This window comes from Amblyomma americanum, chromosome 11, assembly GCF_052857255.1.
Source record: "Amblyomma americanum isolate KBUSLIRL-KWMA chromosome 11, ASM5285725v1, whole genome shotgun sequence".
In the NCBI taxonomy this organism is placed as follows: Eukaryota; Metazoa; Arthropoda; class Arachnida; order Ixodida; family Ixodidae; genus Amblyomma; species Amblyomma americanum.
Genome location: NC_135507.1, coordinates 110,805,894 through 110,819,998, shown reverse-complemented (window position 1 = coordinate 110,819,998; position 14,105 = coordinate 110,805,894).

Sequence of the window (14,105 nt, the reverse complement as noted above, 5' to 3'; positions counted from 1 at the left end):
CAACACATCGGTTTTACAAGTGTCTCTCTAATACGCGTCGAAACTTTTTCTTCTATAACTGCGCGTAAAGCATGTATTCGTGCTTAAATCAACGAAACAAGCTGTTTTAGACCGAAACTAGCTAAATCACAACACATCGGTTTTACAAGTGTTCCTCTGATACGCGTCAAAACTTTTTCTCTTATAACTGCGCGAAAAGCATGTATTCTTGCTTAATACAACAAAACAAGCTGTTTTAGACCGAAACGAGCTAAATCACAACACATCGGTTTTACAAGTATTCCTCTGATACGCGTCTAAACTTTTTCTCTTATAACTGCGCGAAAAGCATGTATTCGTGCTTAATACGACGAAACAAGCTGTTTTAGACCGAAACGAGCTAAATCACCACACATCGGTTTTACAAGTGTTCCTCTGATACGCGTCAAAACTTTTTCTCTTATAACTGCGCGAAAAGCATGTATTCGTGCTTAATACAACGAAACAAGCTGTTTTAGACCGAAACGAGCTAAATTACAACACATCGGTTTTACAAGTGTCCCTGTGACACGCGTCAAAATTTTTTCTCTTATAACTGCGCGAAAAGCATGTATTCTTGCTTAATACAGCGAAACAAGCGGTTTTAGACCGAAACGAGCTAAATCACAACACATCGGTTTTACAAGTGTTCCTCCGAAACGCGTCAAAACTTTTCTTCTATAACTGCGCGAAAAGCATGTATTCTTGCTTAAAACAACGAAACAAGCTGTTTTATACCAAAACGAGCTGTATCTGAACACATCGGATTTACAAGTATCCACGTGATACTCGTCTAAACTTTTTTCTCTTATAACTGCGCGAAAAGCATGTATTCGTGCTTAGTCCAACGAAACAAGCTGTTTTAGACCGAAACGAGGTAAATCTGAACACATCGGTTTTACAAGTGTCCCTGTGACACGCCTTTAAAACTTTTTCTCTTATAACTGCGCGAAAAGCATGTATTCCTGCTTAATACAGCGAAACAAGCTGTTTTAGACCGAAACGAGCTAAATCACAACACATCGGTTTTACAAGTGTTCCTCTGATACGCGTCAAAACTTTTCTTCTATAACTGCGCGAAAAGCATGTATTCTTGCTTAAAACAACGAAACAAGCTGTTTTATACCAAAACGAGCTGTATCTGAACACATCGGATTTACAAGTATCCACGTGATACTCGTCAAAACTTTTTTCTCTTATAACTGCGCGAAAAGCATGTATTCGTGCTTAGTCCAACGAAACAAGCTGTTTTAGACCGAAACGAGGTAAATCTGAACACATCGGTTTTACAAGTGTCCCTGTGACACGCCTTTAAAACTTTTTCTCTTATAACTGCGCGAAAAGCATGTATTCCTGATTAATACAGCGAAACAAGCTGTTTTAGACCGAAACGAGCTAAATCACAACACACCGGTTTTACAAGTGTTCCTCTGATACGCGTCAAAACTTTTTCTCTTATAACTGCGCGAAAAGCATGTATTCGTGCTTAGTCCAACGAAACAAGCTGTTTTAGACCGAAACGAGGTAAATCTGAAAACATCGGTTTTACAAGTGTCCCTGTGACATGCCTTTAAACCTTTTTCTCCTATAACTGCGCGAAAAGCATGTATTCGTGCTTAATACAACGAAACAAGCTGTTTTAGACCGAAACGAGGTAAATCTGAACACATCGGTTTTACAAGTGTCCCTGTGACATGCCTTTAAAACTTTTTCTCTTATAACTGCGCGAAAAGCATGTATTCGTGCTTAATACAACGAAACAAGCTGTTTTAGACCGAAACGAGCTAAATCTGAACACATCGGTTTTACAAGTGTCCCAGTGACACGCGTCAAAACTTTTTCTCTTATAACTGCGCGAAAAGCATGTATTCTTGCTTAATACAGCGATACAAGCTGTTTTAGACCGAAACGAGCTAAATCACAACACATCGGTTTTACAAGTGTTCCTCTGATACGCGTCAAAACTTTTTCTCTTATAACTGCGCGAAAAGCATGTGTTCGTGCTTAATACACCGAAACAAGCTGTTTTGGACCGAAACGAGCTAAATCTCAACACATCGGTTTTACAAGTGTTTCTCAGATACGCGTCAAAACTTTTTCTCTTATAACTGCGCGAAAAGCATGTATTCGTGCTTAATACAACGAAACAAGCTGTTTTAGACCGAAACGAGCTAAATCACAACACATCGGTTTTACAAGTGTCTCTCTAATACGCGTCAAAACTTTTTCTTCTATAACTGCGCGTAAAGCATGTATTCGTGCTTAAATCAACGAAACAAGCTGTTTTAGACCGAAACTAGCTAAGTCTGAACACATCGGTTTTACAAGTGTCCCTGTGACACGCGTCAAAATTTTTTCTCTTATAACTGCGCGAAAAGCATGTATTCTTGCTTAATACAGCGAAACAAGCTGTTTTAGATCGAAACGAGCTAAATCACAACACATCGGTTTTACAAGTGTTCCTCTGATACGCGTCAAAACTTTTTCTCTTATAACTGCGCGAAAAGCATGTATTCGTGCTTAATACACCGAAACAAGCTGTTTTGGACCGAAACGAGCTAAATCACAACACATCGGTTTTACAAGTGTCTCTCTAATACGCGTCAAAACTTTTTCTCTTATAACTGCGCGAAAAGCATGTATTCTTGCTTAATACAACGAAACAAGCTGTTTTAGACCGAAACGAGCTTAATCAAAACACATCGGTTTTACAAGTGTTCCTCTGATACGCGTCTAAACTTTTTCTCTTATAACTGCGCGAAAAGCATGTATTCGTGCTTAATACGACGAAACAAGCTGTTTTAGACCGAAACGAGCTAAATCTGAACATATCGGTTTTACAAGTGTCCCTGTGACACGCGTCAAAACTTTTTCTCTTATAACTGCGCGAAAAGCATGTATTCTTGCTTAATACAGCGAAACTACCTGTTTTAGACCGAAACGAGCTAAATCATCACACATCGGTTTTACAAGTGTTCCTCTGATACGCGTCAAAACTTTTTCTCTTATAACTGCGCGAAAAGCATGTATTCGTGCTTAATACAACGAAACAAGCTGTTTTAGACCGAAACGAGCTAAATCACAACACATCGGTTTTACAAGTGTCTCTCTAATACGCGTCAAAACCTTTTCTTCTATAACTGCGCGTAAAGCATGTATTCGTGCTTAATACAACGAAACAAGCTGTTTTAGACCGAAACGAGCTAAATCTGAACACATCGGTTTTACAAGTGTCCCTGTGACATGCCTTTAAAACTTTTTCTCTTATAACTGCGCGAAAAGCATGTATTCGTGCTTAATACAACGAAACAAGCTGTTTTAGACCGAAACGAGCTAAATCTGAACACATCGGTTTTACAAGTGTCCCTGTGACACGCGTCAAAACTTTTTCTCTTATAACTGCGCGAAAAGCATGTATTCTTGCTTAATACAGCGAAACAAGCTGTTTTAGACCGAAACGAGCTAAATCACAACTCATCGGTTTTACAAGTGTTCCTCTGATACGCGTCAAAACTTTTTCTCTTATAACTGCGCGAAAAGCATGTATTCGTGCTTAATACACCGAAACAAGCTGTTTTGGACCGAAACGAGCTAAATCACAACACATCGGTTTTACAAGTGTTCCTCTGATACGCGTCAAAACTTTTTCTCTTATAACTGCGCGAAAAGCATGTATTCGTGCTTAATACAACGAAACAAGCTGTTTTAGACCGAAACGAGCTAAATCACAACACATCGGTTTTACAAGTGTCTCTCTAATACGCGTCAAAACTTTTTCTTCTATAACTGCGCGTAAAGCATGTATTCGTGCTTAAATCAACGAAACAAGCTGTTTTAGACCGAAACTAGCTAAGTCTGAACACATCGGTTTTACAAGTGTCCCTGTGACACGCGTCAAAATTTTTTCTCTTATAACTGCGCGAAAAGCATGTATTCTTGCTTAATACAGCGAAACAAGCTGTTTTAGATCGAAACGAGCTTAATCACAACACATCGGTTTTACAAGTGTCTCTCTAATACGCGTCAAAACTTTTTCTTCTATAACTGCGCGTAAAGCATGTATTCGTGCTTAAATCAACGAAACAAGCTGTTTTAGACCGAAACGAGCTAAATCCGAACACATCGGTTTTACAAGTATTCCTGTGACACGCGTCAAAACTTTCTCTTATAACTGCGCGAAAAGCATGTATTCTTGCTTAATACAGCGAAACAAGCTGTTTTAGACCGAAACGAGCTAAATCACAACACATCGGTTTTACAAGTGTTCCTCTGATACGCGTCAAAACTTTTTCTCGTATAACTGCGCGAAAAGCATGTATTCTTGCTTAATAACACGAAACAAGCTGTTTTAGACCGAAACGAGCTTAATCAAAACACATCGGTTTTACAAGTGTTCCTCTGATACGCGTCAAAACTTTTTCTCTTATAACTGCGCGAAAAGCATGTATTCGTGCTTAGTCCAACGAAACAAGCTGTTTTAGACCGAAACGAGGTAAATCTGAAAACATCGGTTTTACAAGTGTCCCTGTGACATGCCTTTAAAACTTTTTCTCTTATAACTGCGCGAAAAACATGTATTCGTGCTTAATACAACGAAACAAGCTGTTTTAGACCGAAACGAGCTAAATCTGAACACATCGGTTTTACAAGTGTCCCTGTGACACGCTTCAAAACTTTTTCTCTTATAACTGCGCGAAAAGCATGTATTCGTGCTTAATACGACGAAACAAGCTGTTTTAGACCGAAACGAGCTAAATCACAACACATCGGTTTTACAAGTGTTCCTCTGATACGCGTCAAAACTTTTTCTCTTATAACTGCGCGAAAAGCATGTATTCGTGCTTAATACAACGAAACAAGCTGTTTTAGACCGAAACGAGCTAGATCTGAACATATCGGTTTTACAAGTCTCCCTGTGACACGCGTCAAAACTTTTTCTCTTATAACTGCGCGAAAACCATGTATTCTTGCTTAATACAGCGAAACTACCTGTTTTAGACCGAAACGAGCTAAATCATCACACATCGGTTTTACAAGTGTTCCTCTGATACGCGTCAAAACTTTTTCTCTTATAACTGCGCGAAAAGCATGTATTCGTGCTTAATACAACGAAACAAGCTGTTTTAGACCGAAACGAGCTAAATCACAACACATCGGTTTTACAAGTGTCTCTCTAATACGCGTCAAAACCTTTTCTTCTATAACTGCGCGTAAAGCATGTATTCGTGCTTAATACAACGAAACAAGCTGTTTTAGACCGAAACGAGCTAAATCCGAACACATCGGTTTTACAAGTATTCCTGTGACACGCGTCAAAACTTTCTCTTATAACTGCGCGAAAAGCATGTATTCTTGCTTAATACAGCGAAACAAGCTGTTTTAGACCGAAACGAGCTAAATCACAACACATCGGTTTTACAAGTGTTCCTCTGATACGCGTCAAAACTTTTTCTCGTATAACTGCGCGAAAAGCATGTATTCTTGCTTAATACAACGAAACAAGCTGTTTTAGACCGAAACGAGCTTAATCAAAACACATCGGTTTTACAAGTGTTCCTCTGATACGCGTCAAAACTTTTTCTCTTATAACTGCGCGAAAAGCATGTATTCGTGATAGTCCAACGAAACAAGCTGTTTTAGACCGAAACGAGGTAAATCTGAAAACATCGGTTTTACAAGTGTCCCTGTGACATGCCTTTAAAACTTTTTCTCTTATAACTGCGCGAAAAGCATGTATTCGTGCTTAATACAACGAAACAAGCTGTTTTAGACCGAAACGAGCTAAATCTGAACACATCGGTTTTACAAGTGTCCCTGTGACACGCTTCAAAACTTTTTCTCTTATAACTGCGCGAAAAGCATGTATTCGTGCTTAATACGACGAAACAAGCTGTTTTAGACCGAAACGAGCTAAATCACCACACATCGGTTTTACAAGTGTTCCTCTGATACGCGTCAAAACTTTTTCTCTTATAACTGCGCGAAAAGCATGTATTCGTGCTTAATACAACGAAACAAGCTGTTTTAGACCGAAACGAGCTAAATTACAACACATCGGTTTTACAAGTGTCCCTGTGACACGCGTCAAAATTTTTTCTCTTATAACTGCGCGAAAAGCATGTATTCTTGCTTAATACAGCTAAACAAGCGGTTTTAGACCGAAACGAGCTAAATCACAACACATCGGTTTTACAAGTGTTCCTCTGATACGCGTCAAAACTTTTCTTCTATAACTGCGCGAAAAGCATGTATTCTTGCTTAAAACAACGAAACAAGCTGTTTTATACCAAAACGAGCTGTATCTGAACACATCGGATTTACAAGTATCCACGTGATACTCGTCTAAACTTTTTTCTCTTATAACTGCGCGAAAAGCATGTATTCGTGCTTAGTCCAACGAAACAAGCTCTTTTAGACCGAAACGAGGTAAATCTGAACACATCGGTTTTACAAGTGTCCCTGTGACACGCCTTTAAAACTTTTTCTCCTTTAACTGCGCGAAAAGCATGTATTCCTGCTTAATACAGCGAAACAAGCTGTTTTAGACCGAAACGAGCTAAATCACAACACATCGGTTTTACAAGTGTTCCTCTGATACGCGTCAAAACTTTTCTTCTATAACTGCGCGAAAAGCATGTATTCTTGCTTAAAACAACGAAACAAGCTGTTTTATACCAAAACGAGCTGTATCTGAACACATCGGATTTACAAGTATCCACGTGATACTCGTCAAAACTTTTTTCTCTTATAACTGCGCGAAAAGCATGTATTCGTGCTTAGTCCAACGAAACAAGCTGTTTTAGACCGAAACGAGGTAAATCTGAACACATCGGTTTTACAAGTGTCCCTGTGACACGCCTTTAAAGCTTTTTCTCTTATAACTGCGCGAAAAGCATGTATTCCTGCTTAATACAGCGAAACAAGCTGTTTTAGACCGAAACGAGCTAAATCACAACACACCGGTTTTACAAGTGTTCCTCTGATACGCGTCAAAACTTTTTCTCTTATAACTGCGCGAAAAGCATGTATTCGTGCTTAGTCCAACGAAACAAACTGTTTTAGACCGAAACGAGGTAAATCTGAAAACATCGGTTTTACAAGTGTCCCTGTGACATGCCTTTAAAACTTTTTCTCCTATAACTGCGCGAAAAGCATGTATTCGTGCTTAATACAACGAAACAAGCTGTTTTAGACCGAAACGAGGTAAATCTGAACACATCGGTTTTACAAGTGTCCCTGTGACATGCTTTTAAAACTTTTTCTCTTATAACTGCGCGAAAAGCATGTATTCGTGCTTAATACAACGAAACAAGCTGTTTTAGACCGAAACGAGCTAAATCTGAACACATCGGTTTTACAAGTGTCCCTGTGACACGCGTCAAAACTTTTTCTCTTATAACTGCGCGAAAAGCATGTATTCTTGCTTAATACAGCGAAACAAGCTGTTTTAGACCGAAACGAGCTAAATCACAACACATCGGTTTTACAAGTGTTCCTCTGATACGCGTCAAAACTTTTTCTCTTATAACTGCGCGAAAAGCATGTATTCGTGCTTAATACACCGAAACAAGCTGTTTTGGACCGAAACGAGCTAAATCACAACACATCGGTTTTACAAGTGTTCCTCAGATACGCGTCAAAACTTTTTCTCTTATAACTGCGCGAAAAGCATGTATTCGTGCTTAATACAACGAAACAAGCTGTTTTAGACCGAAACGAGCTAAATCACAACACATTGGTTTTACAAGTGTCTCTCTAATACGCGTCAAAACTTTTTCTTCTATAACTGCGCGTAAAGCATGTATTCGTGCTTAAATCAACGAAACAAGCTGTTTTAGACCGAAACTAGCTAAGTCTGAACACATCGGTTTTACAAGTGTCCCTGTGACACGCGTCAAAATTTTTTCTCTTATAACTGCGCGAAAAGCATGTATTTTTGCTTAATACAGCGAAACAAGCTGTTTTAGATCGAAACGAGCTAAATCACAACACATCGGTTTTACAAGTCTTCCTCTGATACGCGTCAAAACTTTTTCTCTTATAACTGCGCGAAAAGCATGTATTCGTGCTTAATACAACGAAACAAGCTGTTTTAGACCGAAACGAGCTAAATCTGAACATATCGGTTTTACAAGTCTCCCTGTGACACGCGTCAAAACTTTTTCTCTTATAACTGCGCGAAAACTATGTATTCTTGCTTAATACAGCGAAACTACCTGTTTTAGACCGAAACGAGCTAAATCATCACACATCGGTTTTACAAGTGTTCCTCTGATACGCGTCAAAACTTTTTCTCTTATAACTGCGCGAAAAGCATGTATTCGTGCTTAATACAACGAAACAAGCTGTTTTAGACCGAAACGAGCTAAATCACAACACATCGGTTTTACAAGTGTCTCTCTAATACGCGTCAAAACCTTTTCTTCTATAACTGCGCGTAAAGCATGTATTCGTGCTTAATACAACGAAACAAGCTGTTTTAGACCGAAACGAGCTAAATCCGAACACATCGGTTTTACAAGTATTCCTGTGACACGCGTCAAAACTTTCTCTTATAACTGCGCGAAAAGCATGTATTCTTGCTTAATACAGCGAAACAAGCTGTTTTAGACCGAAACGAGCTAAATCACAACACATCGGTTTTACAAGTGTTCCTCTGATACGCGTCAAAACTTTTTCTCGTATAACTGCGCGAAAAGCATGTATTCTTGCTTAATACAACGAAACAAGCTGTTTTAGACCGAAACGAGCTTAATCAAAACACATCGGTTTTACAAGTGTTCCTCTGATACGCGTCAAAACTTTTTCTCTTATAACTGCGCGAAAAGCATGTATTCGTGCTTAGTCCAACGAAACAAGCTGTTTTAGACCAAAACGAGGTAAATCTGAAAACATCGGTTTTACAAGTGTCCCTGTGGCATGCCTTTAAAACTTTTTCTCTTATAACTGCGCGAAAAGCATGTATTCGTGCTTAATACAACGAAACAAGCTGTTTTAGACCGAAACGAGCTAAATCTGAACACATCGGTTTTACAAGTGTCCCTGTGACACGCTTCAAAACTTTTTCTCTTATAACTGCGCGAAAAGCATGTATTCGTGCTTAATACGACGAAACAAGCTGTTTTAGACCGAAACGAGCTAAATCACCACACATCGGTTTTACAAGTGTTCCTCTGATACACGTCAAAACTTTTTCTCTTATAACTGCGCGAAAAGCATGTATTCGTGCTTAATACAACGAAACAAGCTGTTTTAGACCGAAACGAGCTAAATTACAACACATCGGTTTTACAAGTGTCCCTGTGACACGCGTCAAAATTTTTTCTCTTATAACTGCGCGAAAAGCATGTATTCTTGCTTAATACAGCGAAACAAGCGGTTTTAGACCGAAACGAGCTAAATCACAACACATCGGTTTTACAAGTGTTCCTCTGATACGCGTCAAAACTTTTCTTCTATAACTGCGCGAAAAGCATGTATTCTTGCTTAAAACAACGAAACAAGCTGTTTTATACCAAAACGAGCTGTATCTGAACACATCGGATTTACAAGTATCCACGTGATACTCGTCTAAACTTTTTTCTCTTATAACTGCGCGAAAAGCATGTATTCGTGCTTAGTCCAACGAAACAAGCTGTTTTAGACCGAAACGAGGTAAATCTGAACACATCGGTTTTACAAGTGTCCCTGTGACACGCCTTTAAAACTTTTTCTCCTTTAACTGCGCGAAAAGCATGTATTCCTGCTTAATACAGCGAAACAAGCTGTTTTAGACCGAAACGAGCTAAATCACAACACATCGGTTTTACAAGTGTTCCTCTGATACGCGTCAAAACTTTTCTTCTATAACTGCGCGAAAAGCATGTATTCTTGCTTAAAACAACGAAACAAGCTGTTTTATACCAAAACGAGCTGTATCTGAACACATCGGATTTACAAGTATCCACGTGATACTCGTCAAAACTTTTTTCTCTTATAACTGCGCGAAAAGCATGTATTCGTGCTTAGTCCAACGAAACAAGCTGTTTTAGACCGAAACGAGGTAAATCTGAACACATCGGTTTTACAAGTGTCCCTGTGACACGCCTTTAAAGCTTTTTCTCTTATAACTGCGCGAAAAGCATGTATTCCTGCTTAATACAGCGAAACAAGCTGTTTTAGACCGAAACGAGCTAAATCACAACACACCGGTTTTACAAGTGTTCCTCTGATACGCGTCAAAACTTTTTCTCTTATAACTGCGCGAAAAGCATGTATTCGTGCTTAGTCCAACGAAACAAGCTGTTTTAGACCGAAACGAGGTAAATCTGAAAACATCGGTTTTACAAGTGTCCCTGTGACATGCCTTTAAAACTTTTTCTCCTATAACTGCGCGAAAAGCATGTATTCGTGCTTAATACAACGAAACAAGATGTTTTAGACCGAAACGAGGTAAATCTGAACACATCGGTTTTACAAGTGTCCCTGTGACATGCCTTTAAAACTTTTTCTCTTATAACTGCGCGAAAAGCATGTATTCGTGCTTAATACAACGAAACAAGCTGTTTTAGACCGAAACGAGCTAAATCTGAACACATCGGTTTTACAAGTGTCCCTGTGACACGCGTCAAAACTTTTTCTCTTATAACTGCGCGAAAAGCATGTATTCTTGCTTAATACAGCGAAACAAGCTGTTTTAGACCGAAACGAGCTAAATCACAACACATCGGTTTTACAAGTGTTCCTCAGATACGCGTCAAAACTTTTTCTCTTATAACTGCGCGAAAAGCATGTATTCGTGCTTAATACAACGAAACAAGCTGTTTTAGACCGAAACGAGCTAAATCACAACACATCGGTTTTACAAGTGTCTCTCTAATACGCGTCAAAACTTTTTCTTCTATAACTGCGCGTAAAGCATGTATTCGTGCTTAAATCAACGAAACAAGCTGTTTTAGACCGAAACTAGCTAAGTCTGAACACATCGGTTTTACAAGTGTCCCTGTGACACGCGTCAAAATTTTTTCTCTTATAACTGCGCGAAAAGCATGTATTCTTGCTTAATACAGCGAAACAAGCTGTTTTAGATCGAAACGAGCTAAATCACAACACATCGGTTTTACAAGTGTTCCTCTGATACGCGTCAAAACTTTTTCTCTTATAACTGCGCGAAAAGCATGTATTCGTGCTTAATACGACGAAACAAGCTGTTTTAGACCGAAACGAGCTAAATCACCACACATCGGTTTTACAAGTGTTCCTCTGATACGCGTCAAAACTTTTTCTCTTATAACTGCGCGAAAAGCATGTATTCGTGCTTAATACAACGAAACAAGCTGTTTTAGACCGAAACGAGCTAAATTACAACACATCGGTTTTACAAGTGTCCCTGTGACACGCGTCAAAATTTTTTCTCTTATAACTGCGCGAAAAGCATGTATTCTTGCTTAATACAGCAAAACAAGCGGTTTTAGACCGAAACGAGCTAAATCACAACACATCGGTTTTACAAGTGTTCCTCCGATACGCGTCAAAACCTTTCTTCTATAACTGCGCGAAAAGCATGTATTCTTGCTTAAAACAACGAAACAAGCTGTTTTATACCAAAACGAGCTGTATCTGAACACATCGGATTTACAAGTATCCACGTGATACTCGTCAAAACTTTTTTCTCTTATAACTGCGCGAAAAGCATGTATTCGTGCTTAGTCCAACGAAACAAGCTGTTTTAGACCGAAACGAGGTAAATCTGAACACATCGGTTTTACAAGTGTCCCTGTGACACGCCTTTAAAACTTTTTCTCCTTTAACTGCGCGAAAAGCATGTATTCCTGCTTAATACAGCGAAACAAGCTGTTTTAGACCGAAACGAGCTAAATCACAACACATCGGTTTTACAAGTGTTCCTCTGATACGCGTCAAAACTTTTCTTCTATAACTGCGCGAAAAGCATGTATTCTTGCTTAAAACAACGAAACAAGCTGTTTTATACCAAAACGAGCTGTATCTGAACACATCGGATTTACAAGTATCCACGTGATACTCGTCAAAACTTTTTTCTCTTATAACTGCGCGAAAAGCATGTATTCGTGCTTAGTCCAACGAAACAAGCTGTTTTAGACCGAAACGAGGTAAATCTGAACACATCGGTTTTACAAGTGTCCCTGTGACACGCCTTTAAAGCTTTTTCTCTTATAACTGCGCGAAAAGCATGTATTCCTGCTTAATACAGCGAAACAAGCTGTTTTAGACCGAAACGAGCTAAATCACAACACACCGGTTTTACAAGTGTTCCTCTGATACGCGTCAAAACTTTTTCTCTTATAACTGCGCGAAAAGCATGTATTCGTGCTTAGTCCAACGAAACAAGCTGTTTTAGACCGAAACGAGGTAAATCTGAAAACATCGGTTTTACAAGTGTCCCTGTGACATGCCTTTAAAACTTTTTCTCCTATAACTGCGCGAAAAGCATGTATTCGTGCTTAATACAACGAAACAAGCTGTTTTAGACCGAAACGAGGTAAATCTGAACACATCGGTTTTACAAGTGTCCCTGTGACATGCCTTTAAAACTTTTTCTCTTATAACTGCGCGAAAAGCATGTATTCGTGCTTAATACAACGAAACAAGCTGTTTTAGACCGAAACGAGCTAAATCTGAACACATCGGTTTTACAAGTGTCCCTGTGACACGCGTCAAAACTTTTTCTCTTATAACTGCGCGAAAAGCATGTATTCTTGCTTAATACAGCGAAACAAGCTGTTTTAGACCGAAACGAGCTAAATCACAACACATCGGTTTTACAAGTGTTCCTCAGATACGCGTCAAAACTTTTTCTCTTATAACTGCGCGAAAAGCATGTATTCGTGCTTAATACAACGAAACAAGCTGTTTTAGACCGAAACGAGCTAAATCACAACACATCGGTTTTACAAGTGTCTCTCTAATACGCGTCAAAACTTTTTCTTCTATAACTGCGCGTAAAGCATGTATTCGTGCTTAAATCAACGAAACAAGCTGTTTTAGACCGAAACTAGCTAAGTCTGAACACATCGGTTTTACAAGTGTCCCTGTGACACGCGTCAAAATTTTTTCTCTTATAACTGCGCGAAAAGCATGTATTCTTGCTTAATACAGCGAAACAAGCTGTTTTAGATCGAAACGAGCTAAATCACAACACATCGGTTTTACAAGTGTTCCTCTGATACGCGTCAAAACTTTTTCTCTTATAACTGCGCGAAAAGCATGTATTCGTGCTTAATACGACGAAACAAGCTGTTTTAGACCGAAACGAGCTAAATCACCACACATCGGTTTTACAAGTGTTCCTCTGATACGCGTCAAAACTTTTTCTCTTATAACTGCGCGAAAAGCATGTATTCGTGCTTAATACAACGAAACAAGCTGTTTTAGACCGAAACGAGCTAAATTACAACACATCGGTTTTACAAGTGTCCCTGTGACACGCGTCAAAATTTTTTCTCTTATAACTGCGCGAAAAGCATGTATTCTTGCTTAATACAGCGAAACAAGCGGTTTTAGACCGAAACGAGCTAAATCACAACACATCGGTTTTACAAGTGTTCCTCCGATACGCGTCAAAACCTTTCTTCTATAACTGCGCGAAAAGCATGTATTCTTGCTTAAAACAACGAAACAAGCTGTTTTATACCAAAACGAGCTGTATCTGAACACATCGGATTTACAAGTATCCACGTGATACTCGTCTAAACTTTTTTCTCTTATAACTGCGCGAAAAGCATGTATTCGTGCTTAGTCCAACGAAACAAGCTGCTTTAGACCGAAACGAGGTAAATCTGAACACATCGGTTTTACAAGTGTCCCTGTGACACGCCTTTAAAACTTTTTCTCTTATAACTGCGCGAAAAGCATGTATTCCTGCTTAATACAGCGAAACAAGCTGTTTTAGACCGAAACGAGCTAAATCACAACACATCGGTTTTACAAGTGTTCCTCTGATACGCGTCAAAACTTTTCTTCTATAACTGCGCGAAAAGCATGTATTCTTGCTTAAAACAACGAAACAAGCTGTTTTATACCAAAACGAGCTGTATCTGAACACATCGGATTTACAAGTATCCACGTGA